At 47.5% G+C, this 12,031-nt stretch overlaps 1 protein-coding gene across 1 annotated transcript in view; it reads left to right on the plus strand.

The window, feature by feature from the left end:
* The window catches only part of LOC133529172 (proline dehydrogenase 1, mitochondrial), a 61,945-nt gene that overhangs the window by 12,862 nt on the left and 37,052 nt on the right, over positions 1 to 12,031 (plus strand). The window lies entirely within an intron of this gene.

Here is a 12,031-nt window from a genome sequence, read left to right on the forward strand (position 1 = left end):
ACTCTCCTCACTTTTCTCTATCCTATTCGAGCCCTCTACTCCAGAATATCTCAAATGTAACTTCAACTTTATGACCCCCCGCCCAGGCTGCGAGCTGCGCTCTGCCCGTTCTCTTAAACTCTCTGTTCTCCCTCACCATACTGGTTTCCTAGTCTTCTTTTGCTGTTCAAGCTATCCGTCTTTGGAATGCGCTTCCTCTAACGATTAGACAAGCCCCAAACAAGCTGAATTTCAAACGAATTCTCTACAAGCACCTGCTAGATACTGTCTAGTGGGACCCCCCCCCCCTCTTCTCCCCCCCCCTGCCCCGCACACATGCAGAAGTATATTTATGTATATTGTATAGTATATTATGTAATTAATTTATATATGTATTTATAATGATAATTTGTGTAGTTTATAAAAGTATTATATATATTACCTATTAGTTTGTATACTGGCTTAGTAGTATTAGACTTAGTATTTAATTTTGGAATATTTTTTTTCACACTGCACCCACCTTAGCAAATTTCTGTTTGGCCCAGTGGTTGACTGGTAGAGAATGCCTCAAGGCATTAAGTCCGCCTATTGTACGTCATACTTGTACTTGTGCAATAAAGTTTAAATAATAATAATAATAATAATAACCCTTCCTTGTGCGGTCCCTGCGGTACTCTGTGTACTTCTAGTTTATTTAATCCGACTGGAAACTCTGTCTTAGCGGATGAAACAACGCTGAAAAAGTATCAGCCATCCTGGAATTATTCTCCAAATATCACTTCTACTCGTACGCCTGCCATTCTATGCTCCTCGCGTTGCGATGTTGCCCTCAGGCGACACAACACATGGTGGTGCCTGAGCCACTCGCACCCGTCGCGATAGAAGAGAACTCTGGTTCGATTTCAGCCTGGGGCACTTTTTCTTAGTATATGACTTCTTTCAGGTTATAATTTATATAGTGGTGTTTCTACTTGGAATAAAAACAAATTACTTCAAAACATTTTCTGAAATAAATTAATTTCTTCTAATAACTTGATAATCATTTGTAAAATAGTATTCCGACCAAAATGTGTGATAATTCTTTCGATTGAACCTAATCCGATGCTATAAATGTTATATCTGTATAGTTTATATGTAAACTCCTAGTTTTGACCCAGATTTCGTCTCTGACTCTTTTCCACCCCTGAGAGCAATTGACCTAAATAAATCCTTGCAAAGAAATTATGACTTACTTTTTGTAGGGCGGAGCGTCCCAAACGTAAAGTTAGTGGAGCCGTTACACTCTCTCTTCTAGTCTATTTAGGGTAATACCAAAGGTATATATGTATAACTTCGTATAAGATATGTCTAAGAAAAAAACGTGCCTCAAGAAATCTAGAGAAATTAATGCTCGAATAGATGGTGATATACCTGTGACCTATACATTTAGCGCATATCAGTGAAAGAACATGGGTCAAATAGCCTATGTCATTCTAAGAGTTTTAGTCCTGTGTCGAAAGGTGGCAGTAAATTTATATATGTTACTGTAAAAGCCCGAAGTACGGTAAAACCTAGGATATACCGGTAAGACCTAGGTTTTACCGATGCCGATCGGTAAAAGCCCGAAATGTGAAATATTTTTTTTTTTTTTTTTTTTTTTTTATACCACGACGGTGGCAAACAAGCATACGGCCCGCCTGATGGTAAGCAGTCACCGCAGCCTATGGACGCCTGCAACACCAGAGGTATTACATGCGCGTTGCCGACCCTTTAAAAACCTGTACACTCCTTTTTTGAAGAACCCCATACTGTAGCCCCTCGGGAAAACCTCGGCAGGAAGCTCATTCCACAGCCGAAGCGTTCACGGGAGGAAATTCCTCTTAAACCGCACAGTACGCGACCATTTAGGTTCTAGGGTGTGAGGATGAACACCCTGCCGACGGCGAGCGGTGCGGTGATAGAAAGCGGCCGTTGGCATCATGTCAAACAATTCTTCAGAGCACAGCCCATTGTACAAGCGGTAGAACACACACAAGGAGGCAAAGTCTCTCCTTAGACTTAACGGTTCAATACCGCTTGTGAGTTTGGGATCGTCGACGATTCGTACAGCGCGCCTTTGGACTGAGTCGAATGGTCCAAGCTGGCATGCAGGTGCTCCTGCCCAAAGGTGACAGCAATACTCCATATGGGGTCTGACTTGCGATTTATAAAGCAGCAGTCTTTGCCCCGGAGTAAAGTATCGCCTCGCTTTATTGAGCACACCCAGTTTTTTGGATGCCAGCGCAGCCTTTCCTTCCAGGTGGCTACGGAATTGGACGTCACTGGAAATGTCGACACCGAGGATCCCAATACTCCCTGATATGGTAAGGACTGAGCCCTGGAACTGTGGGACCACAGTAAATGGGGTTTTCTTAGCGGTAAACGCGCAAACTTGTGTCTTGGTGGGGTTGAATCGGACTAGATTGTCCCGACCCCACACCGAAACTCTGGATAGAGTGCTCTCAATGTCCGACACAAGCTTTTCACGACTCTCCAGCACCACAGAACGAGGGATATTGGCACGGCCTGTGTAATAGGCATCCCCAGTACTGTCGTCCGCATAGCAATGAATGTCGTCGTTAGACAACATGTCATTGATGTGCAGCAAAAACAGCGTTGGGGATAGCACAGAACCTTGCGGAACGCCAGCGTTAATGTCCATGCTATCGGAGCAGCTTCCGTCTACTACGGCTCGTATGCGTCTGCCGGACAAAAAGCTAGCGATCCATTTGCATAGTCCCTCCGGCAGTCCATAAGGTGGTAACTTCGATAGGAGACCCCTATGCCAGACCCGATCGAACGCCTTCGCTATATCTAGGCTAACTGCCAATGCCTCACCTTGACTCTCAATGGCCGAAGCCCAGCGGTGTGTGAGATACACTAGAAGATCACCAGTCGAGCGACCGTGGCGGAAACTATACTGGCGGTCGCTGATCAGGTCGTGTTCTTCTAGGTATCTCAGGAGCTTTGCGTTAATTATACGCTCCATGACCTTTGAGAGAAGAGAGGTAATAGCGATAGGCCTGTAATTCGATGGGTCCGATCTGTCGCCCTTTTTAGGCACAGGGTGCACAAGGGCCGTCTTCCACGAAGATGGAACATGCCGTTTCTTGCTAGAGAGTGTGAAAAGGCGCGCCAACACGGGACACAACTCAGGAGCACACTGCTTAAGTACAATCGCTGGTATGCCGTCTGGCCCGCTCGACTTATGAACGTCCAGCGATAGCAACTCCCGCCGAATATCCCTCTGCGTGAATGAGATCTCTGGCATGGAGTATACGCACCGCGGGATGGTGGGCGGCACGGCGCTACCGTCGTCGCTCAGGGTCGAGTTTGAGGCAAAGAGAGTACCAAGAAGATCGGCTTTCTCCTTTGCACTATGGGCCAGATCACCATCAGCTTTCCGCAGTGGTGGTAAGGACGACTGACAAAAATTTCCCTCGGCAGCTTTGGCAAGCGACCAGAACGCGCGACTCCCAGTGGGGTAGCCCGCTAGTTTCTCACCAATTCCGCCGACGAAATCGTATTTAGCCCTGGCAATGGCTCTCTTACTGGACCTCGAGGCAGCGTTTAATTTGCGTTTCACATCAGAAACGTTCGGATCCTTATTAGCTACGGCCTTGGTCCAAGCCCTGTAAGCGGCTTGCTTGCGAACTGTAGCTTCTTTACAGGGCCGATTAAACCAAGGACGTCTCTTCGCTCCCGCAGCTATTACTGAGTTGGGAATGAAACAATCCATTCCCATCAGTATTGTCTCGGCGACATTGACTGCGCAGGAGTCAGGATCTTCTGATGTGAAACAGAGCTGCCTCCACGGGTACGACGCGTAGAATTCACGCAATCCATCCCAATCTGCTGACTTATACTGCCACACGCGTCGCGAGCTAGTTGGCCGTGGTGGATCGGGCCGCGCGCATGGTACCCGAGTCTGGACGAGACAGTGATCGGATGAACCGAGAGGCGCGTTCACTGAAACGGAATATCCGTCCGGACGTGTGGTCAGCAGGAGGTCCAGTAGAGAGCTTGTATGGTCCTCGATATCTGGTATTCTCGTGGGAGAACGTACCAGTTGCGAGAGTCCATAGGCCAGAGAAAATTCGTGAGCAGACCTTCCCGCGTGGTCAGTGGACCGGGAACCAAGCCACTCAATGTGGTGGGCGTTAAAGTCCCCCAAAATCACGAGCTCTGCGGAAGGGTACTGCTCGAGAAGTCTGTCAGCCGTTAATTGTAGGTGCTCGAAGAGCCGAGTCGTCTCCGTGTTGCCGCTGTGAGACCTGTACAGGCACGCGTAGACACGAGTGTGGCCGCTGTAGTCCACACGCACCCAAAGAACCGACAGGTCCCTGTCTTCATAGGCATGAAGGCGGCGACAGCAGACATCCTGCCGGGCGTACATACACACACCGGCGTGTCTCATGAACTTGTGTTCCAGTGTATAGCCGGGGTACAATAGGTATGAAATGTCCGCCGGGCAGGATATCTGTGTCTCCGTTAGAAAAAGAATGGTCGGCTGCGCAGATTCTAGGTGGTGATGGACTGCGCTTAAATTTGAATGCAGTCCCCTGATATTACAGAAATCCACTTGCGTGGAAGGGGATGCCGCCGAGAAACCGTTTCTTTTTTTAATCTTATTTGCCATTTTTTTTTTTTAGTGTACAATGAGGATTCGGCGTGTTGACGGCTTAGAGGACAAGAGAATGGAACAAATCTGCCAAAAGGTTATGTAGGGTATTGCGGTCCACAGGCGCGGCGTACGGAAGGGCCCCCGGTCCCCCCCTGTTACAGCAGCCGGGTCCACTCCGGTCTCCTTCTCCGGCACGACTACTACAACAGGGATTTTGCGCGAGGTTGGTAGTTCAGCCTCCCAGGGCGGAGATTAAGTAGTCCCTGGGTTCGGGAACCCTACTGACCTGCGGGCGGCCAGCGGACAGCCGTTTCACCGGGTCTCCCTGATAGCCGCGCCTGTACTCCGCGCCCACACATACCAATTGCAGTATTAGGAGTTCCGTAGGTCCCCCGTCGTCAACACGCCACATCCTCGTTGAGCTCTGGCAACCTTACTCACCGGCAGGAACACAACACTATGAGTAGGGTCTAGTGTTATTTGGCTGCGATTTTCTGTAAGGAGGAGGTACTTCCCCAGTTGGGCTCTGCTCTGGAATAGAAGTGGCATCCGCTGAACTGTGCCCTACCACACAAAGCTGGATGACAATTACTGTGCCCATACCTCTCTTTTGGACGTAGTTTAAGGACATACCCGGGTCCAAATTATTGTTCCCTTCGGGCTTTTACCGACATGGATTTGGTAAAACCTAGGTCTTACCACGGCGACCGGTAAAGGTTGAATCATGGACTGGTTCTTGACATTATTAGATGAAAATCTTGTATCAGTGTAAGGGGCGTTATATGTAGCGCCATTTAGAGTGATGCTTCGTATTGTTTGACTAGTACAAACTAGTCATATAGATCTAGGTCTTTCGGTTTTGCTGAAGGTGAGAGTAAACTCTACTCACTGCAAATTCGAACGCCGTGAGCAGGTATGTAGAAGTCCTGAGAGCAGAGTAATGTACAGTGTGTCACATACCCTCTGTAAGCAATATGCCCAGTTGGTGGGAATTTTCGGACTGTAGCTAGCCGCTGTGATGGGTAACAGAAACGCGTTCCGTATGTGCTTCGCTTTCCAGATGACTAGGGTGCACTGCATTATGCAGAGATTATCATATTGCGAACAATTGGCATCTTAACTAGGTACCAAGGTTTAGGTATAGTTTATAGTAAAAACTAATTAGGTATCTATTAATAGTTCTCGCTAGTTGAAACGATCAAATGACACCCAGACGCTTTCAATTAAATCAATCAATCTTGAGGATGCTGTTGCGGCTGCCGAAGCACTGCAGCGCGTCCGGCATGTTTGCTGAGGCGCGAGTTGGTGACTTTTTTGCCATTAGGCGGAAAAAAATCGCCTCCATGCTAAGACGGGTGCGCGGCAGCAGCAACAGTATACTCAAGGTGTTGGCCGAGCGCCTCGACTGCCCCGTTATAAAGTTTTGGGTGGAGGTGGCAATTGGGAGAGCGAAATAGAGCTTGGCCCCTACTCTCCACACATCTTAGTTTTTAGTTATAAGTTATTATTTTTATTTTTCTCTTAGTACCTAATTAGCATAGTTTTAAGTTTATACTAATAGCCGTTATGGATCAGTGATCTGAAATAAACGGTTTCTTTTGTTTTCTTTTTTATACCCAGGGTACGACACGAAACTTAAATACGTCCTTTTCTACATATTAAAGGTTGTGCTAAACTATTTCTTTTATACCTAACATTTTATTCTGTAAGAAAAGGAGACACTTGACCTGTCCGACGCGTCGTGTGTGATGTCACGGCGCGAAGCTCATGAACGCGATCGCACATGACTGTACCCTAAAGGCTGCAGTCCATCAGCGCCAGAACGTACTCTGTACTCTGAACGTACCGCACGAAAGAAAAGTACGTTAAGCGATAAAAACTTGTTTCCAAAAAAATACTAAATCGTACTTTTCTTCCGATTTACATAAACCAAAATTCAAGTGTCAAGTTTAGCTTCCAAGATTAAGTTTTATAAAAGCTTGTAAAAACTCAAGTATCCGAAAAACACATGTACAAAGAAACAACTTGATATAAATAATAAATAGTCTGTATTCAAAATACTACGGACGCCTTATAAAGAAATGTGTCGGAGAACTTTCTGGAGAATATTTTTGGGAGTAATGAGAAATTTGCTCTATTAAGTTTAAAATATTGTTTGTGAAGAGAAAGTTGCCTTTAGAGTAATTTGTTGGTTTCCAAATTGTTTTAAACATGTATAGTTTATAACATTAGAGTAGTCTGTAGCTCGTAGCGCAACGAAGATGGGTCGTACGCGTAAGCGAGTGCGTCGCAAAAAGCAAAGGCGGGGGACCGCGCTGGAGCTCAGGCAGTACTGAGCGAGGCCATCGACTCTTGGAACTCCAGCTCGAGTAATAATTAATGCCCTTTGCATTTTGCTGGATTTTTCGGGGGTCGGTGTGGGTGGTGCAACTAACACCTCTTGAACATATGGACGCATGATTCTACGGGGCACTGGATTGCCATTTAGAGGCGACGGGGTCACGTCAGGGTCAGCAGGGTAGTTATTCTGGATAGCAACAGCATGAAAGATAAGCGTGTTCTCCCTGTCCTCTTTTTTTTTTTGACGCAGGGGTAAATGCATTTACGCATCTCAACCCGGGCTGGGGAAGCCCATTGGGGGGTGGTATGTGGGACTCGCTCCCCTCGTTACTCCCTCTGTTAGCCAGAGGAAAGGGAGGAGAATACCCACTAACATCCCCTGCGGTGTCATCCTCTTTGCCGTTAGGGAGCGTCATGGGATCGCTTGCGGCATTCTATCCGTGACGCCCCTCGGCAGCCCGACCAACCTGTGTTGGACACCCGCGCCAATGAGGAAGAGCACCAGGACGCTTGGCTCTCCTCCCACACGTGCAGAGCCGTTCCGTGTGAGCCCCCAATCCACTGGCTCTACAAGGGGGAGGAACTAGCTGTTGGCTAGGGTATATTGCCTACCTAGGGAGGAGACCCCCCTCTCCGCCTACGCCGGAGCGGTAGTGCATCTGCACTATCTTCGCGCAACCGCTCCGCTGCTTCCTTTTGGGAAATCACGGTTTCGCAAAAGGCTTCAACTTCCTTCCATGCCCTCTTGCTGGGCAACGTGGCCGACACGACGTCGTGCAGCGAGAGGTCCCCACTCGTGATTTCCGCTGCCACCACCATCTTTTGGCGTACCACAGCCCATCGCCTGCACGATTCAAGTGTGTGCTGGGCCGTTCCATGGCAGATTGTCGTTGGCTCTCTCTTAATTTCATGCAGGTAATGACCGAAGCAACCGGGTACGGTTGTTACCTGCGTCAATCTGTAGCTGGGCACCCCGTGTTCTCTATCGAGCCACTGGTTGAATGACGGGAGGAGAGCCCCTATACTGCGGACTCCATAGGAGGAATCCTCCAGGTCGCTCTTCCAGCGGTCCCTCAGTCTCTTGACAGCCTGTCGTTGCTCTCTCTTCGCCTCCTCTGGGTCAAGGCATTCTCCACGCGCTCTGGCCTCTGCTCTCATACGGTAATTTCCAGCTATCATATTAGCTTCCAGCTCCCAGGGTGGAGTGCCTGCCAGGGCTCATGCCACCGCGAAATACACCGTATGGTATGCCTTTATTATGCGCAAGGCCACCACCCTCAGCGGACGCCTTAGGAGAGGTTTGGCTTTAGCCAAGAGCCTGTCTGCCCAAATTCGTGCCCCGTATAAGGCCATGCTCCGAACAACGCCCACGTACAGACCGACAAGGGACTTTCGGCCCACCCACGTATGGTAATAGCCGGCTTAGGGCTGAGGCAGCACCCACGATTCGGGGCGCTAACCTGAGGAAATACTGTTCAAAATTCCACCTCCGGTCAAGAACAAGACCCAGGTACTTCATGTGTGAATTGACCGGAACCCTCACCTGCAACAGCTATAGTTAAGTCCTCAGGTAGCGCCCTTCCAGGTCCCCCGAAGACAATTGCTTCAGTCTTCGGGAGGGACACATTCAATCCTAGGCGTTCGATGCGACCCACTGATATCTCTGTCGCTACCGCCGCTCTGAAAAAGTTATCTTCCATGTGCCTTCCCCACACAGCCACCATGGTGCCGTCAGCATAGCAGATGGTGATCATGCAGGGAAGCTGGCCCCCCCCCTTATGGCCCAGTCATACCATATATTCCACAGCAGGGGTGTGTTCTCCCTGTCCCACCTTCCGTACTCCAGAGTGAGCCGCCGCGGCTTGTTGTTGAAAAATTGTAACTAAACCTACAGCAAAACCAGAACATTAACAGTTAGCACTATGACTATTTTTATGAAATACGAGTGTTAAATATATTATCAGTGGGAGCGGGACAGCAATAAACAGTGTAACGATGCACGTTATTCTAATCAAAGTAAGATTAGGTTATACTCGGCGCGACTGTACAATCGCGAGAGTAGTCTCAGCGTTGCAACAACGTTAGCAGTTTAGACCGCGCGGTACGTTTAAAGTACTCTGGCGCTGATGCACTGCTGCCTTTAGGGTACGGTCCTGTACGGTCGCGTTCATGAGCTTCGCGCCGTGACATCACACGCGACGCGTCGGACAGGTCAAGTGTCACCTTTTCAAACAGAATAAAATGTTAGACATAAAAGTAAATATTTTAGCACAACCTTTAATATGTAGAAAAGGACGTATTTAAGTTTCGTCTCGTACCCTGGGTATATATAAAAAAAAAATCGTTTATTTCAGATCACTGATACATAACGACTATTTGTATAAACTTAAAACTATGCTAATTAGGTACTAAGAGAAAAACAAAAACGAGAACTTATAACTAAACACTAAGATGTGTGGAGAGTAGGGGCGCAGGTTGCCATACTCTATTTCGCTCTCTCAATTGCTATCTCCACCCAAAACTTTATAACGGGGCAGTCGAGGTGCTCGGCCAACACCTTGAGTAGACTGTTGCTGCTGCCGCACACCCGTCTCAGCATGGAGGCGATTCTTTTCGGCCTGATGGCAAAAAAGTCATCTACTCGCGCCTCAGCGAACATGCCGGACGCGCTGCAGTGCTTCGGCAGCCGCAACAGCATCCTTAAGATGTTATTATATTGAACGCGCAATGCGTTATAGGCTCGTTGTGTAAACTTCACCCACACGCTGCACGTGTAGAAAGTCTGACAGTAAGCTCTAAAGAGCGTCAGTTGTAAGCATATGCCCCAGATACTTAAAGCGATCTACAACTTTAAGGGGTACGCCACACAACATGATCCTCGGCTCCGTAGACGGGTTATACTTACGAGCTTTGAATATAACAAGCTGACTTTGGGCCGTGTTGTATTTTAGACTATGCTGCCCGGCGTATTCCTCACAAATATTGATGAGCTGTCGTACCGCGTCAGCCGAAGGCCCCAGCAACGCCAAGTCGTCAGCGTAACTTAAATTGTTAAAACACACATCACCTGTATGTGCAACCGACAGGTGCCCTGCTGAGTGCCTCGATCAACGTTTACGTAGACGTTGAAAAGGACAAGAGATGTTAGCCCTCCCTGTCTCGGTCCACATTGTAGTTTGTACTCGTCAGACTCCTCTCCCGCCCATCTCAATCGGTTGACCTGGCTGTTGTACCAATGTTTAAGCAACGCGACATATTCAATGGAATCTCCCGTTTTTGTAAGCTTGTACTATAGCTTGCCGTACACAACCAGGTCAAACGCCTTTGACAAGTCCAGAAAACACGCATAGATCGGCGTGTCCTGTCCTTGTAGTACCTGACAGCTTGCTTAATACACAAAATCGCACTTTCGGTCGACAGCAGTCTCACAGAATAGAGCTGTAAGATTCCGGGTCAAATAACCCTTTAGCGGCGCGGTTCCTTTGTTCCGACCGGCCGTACCAATAGTTCCTAGGGACGCAGAGGCCTCCTTTCGCATCCACATCAGCTGTCCACGGCGCTTAAAGACGTTCCTGGCTAACCAGGAGCGGCCCTCGGTACGACCAACTAGCATGACAGGGAAGTACCAACATACAACGGAACCAGACAGGCTTATATCTCTCCCTTACGAACCACTACCATGACCCACGCTTGGCAAAAGGTTTTTTACTTAAAAGAAAATGATTTCATTAAAAGCATCTAGGTGTCATTTGATCACCCAGCCATAGTCGCTTTAACAGGCGAGAACTATTAATAGATACCTAATTTGTTTTTACTGTAAACTATACCTAAACCTTGGTACCTAGTCAAGATGCCAATCGTTCGCGATATGATAATCTCTGCATTATGCAGTGCACCCTAGTCATCTGGAAAACGAAGCACACACGGAATGCGTTTCTATTACCCATTACACCGGCTAGCTACAGCCCGAAAATTCCCACTAACTGGGCATATTGCTTACAAAGGGTATGTGACACACTGTGTATTACTCTGCTCTCAGGACTTCTACATCCCTACTCACGGCGTTCGAATTTGCAGTGAGTAGAGTTTACTCTCACCTTCAGCAAAACCGAAAGACCTAGATCTATATGACTAGTAAAATAGCCGAAACAATACGAAGCATCACTCTAAATGGCGCTACATGTAACGCCCCTTACACTGATACAAGATTTTCATCTAATAATGTCAAGAACCAGTGGATGATCCAACCTTTACCGGTCGCCGTGGTAAGACCTAGGTTTTACCAAATCCATGTCGGTAAAAGCCCGAAGGGAACAATAATTATTTCGCATTTCGGGCTTTTACCGATCGGCATCGGTAAAACCTAGGTGTTACCGGTATATCCTAGGTTTTACCGTACTTCGGGCTTTTACAGTAACATATATATTAGAAAGAAGAGTTTTTTATTTATTTTATTTAACCGGCCATGGGTGAGTCGGACTGGCCCACGAAGGGTTCCGTACTATTACGCAAAAAATCACGTATTACGTTTGTTGTATGGGAGCCTAACTTCCGAATATTTATTTTATTCTGTTTTTAGTGTTTGTTGTTATAGCGGCAACAGAAATATATCTGTAATTTTTTTTTTTATACTACGTCGGTGGCAAACAAGCATACGGCCCGCCTGATCGTAAGCAGTCTCCGTAGCCTATGTACGCCTGCAACTCCAAAATTCAACTGTCTAGCTATCACAGTTCATGAAATACAGCCTGATGACAGACAGACAGACCGACAGTATAGTCTTAGTAATAGGGTCCGTTTCCAGCCAAAGGCGTGCGGAACCCTAAAAAGCGTTCAATAATAAGACATGTCAAGATTGTTTACATTTTTTCTAATGCTAAAAAACGAACTATAGCATGACTTGCGTTCTCGCGCACTTGAACTACTTGAAGTCGCGCACGATGTATGGAATGGAATCGCGCGCGAGAACGCAACTCATGCTATATGTATAGTCGTGTCATCCACAAAGACGCGCAGATATGTCAAATGTAACCTTTAATAGTATGACATTACGAGACAAGGCACGCGTCT

This window comes from Cydia pomonella, chromosome 20 (assembly GCF_033807575.1).
Source record: "Cydia pomonella isolate Wapato2018A chromosome 20, ilCydPomo1, whole genome shotgun sequence".
Lineage (NCBI taxonomy): Eukaryota > Metazoa > Arthropoda > Insecta > Lepidoptera > Tortricidae > Cydia > Cydia pomonella.